General features: G+C 40.6%; 1 long non-coding RNA gene across 1 annotated transcript in view; it reads left to right on the top strand.

Moving 5' to 3' along the window:
- The first annotated feature begins 457 nt into the window (after positions 1-457).
- The window catches only part of LOC135116101 (uncharacterized), a 99,299-nt gene continuing 99,099 nt past the window's right edge, over positions 458-657 (top strand). The window contains exon 1 of the long non-coding RNA XR_010276157.1: positions 458-657. This exon is cut by the window's right edge and continues 357 nt beyond it. This is a non-coding gene — a long non-coding RNA (uncharacterized LOC135116101).

The following is a 657-nucleotide window of genomic DNA, read 5'->3' as shown; positions in this document are numbered from 1 at the left end:
TTTACCTGTTCGAGCCACAGTATACATTTGGCGCCTTATTAACATTACCTGGGCCACGGTGGGAAGGACAACGTGTTTTCATTAGTTATAACATAAGAAAATAAGGGAAGCTGCAAGAAGCCAATCAGGTCTACACGTGGCAGCTCCCTGTATAAAACATGCCTACTTATTTCCACTTTCCAGCCACGTCTGGTTATAGGAGCGTCTTCATAAAAACTGGTGCCTCATCTCCACTACATTCAACAGGCTCTAGTTGGAGGAACGGAGGATTTTGAAGGATGTTTTCTTGATTCTGATGATAGATTAACAATGCTTCTGTACTATTAAAAAAAAATAATGATAATAAAGAAGACCAAACCAATCAGCTGGTCTTTAACCTTATCCTTTGAATACCAATGACAATTCACCTGTTACTTTCTTCTACGGAGCCCTGCGGTGATTTTAACAGAACAAAAATAAATCTTAAACCACTGAAGGGCCTGAATTGTTGCATCATTTCTTTCGTTGTCCTTACTGCTCTTTGAGATTGTATTCTAAATTTGGCTGTCACCATTTCATCAAGTTTGAGGAGGCGCCATACCAGCCTAAGGGTTAGACATGGTCGTGATAAGGCAAGGTGTTTAAGAGCGGGGTCTTTACATTCAAGTACAGCGCCAT

Source organism: Scylla paramamosain, chromosome 30 (assembly GCF_035594125.1).
Source record: "Scylla paramamosain isolate STU-SP2022 chromosome 30, ASM3559412v1, whole genome shotgun sequence".
Lineage (NCBI taxonomy): Eukaryota > Metazoa > Arthropoda > Malacostraca > Decapoda > Portunidae > Scylla > Scylla paramamosain.
Note: the sequence above shows the minus strand (reverse complement) of the source record. Positions and strands in the feature narration are given on the sequence as shown.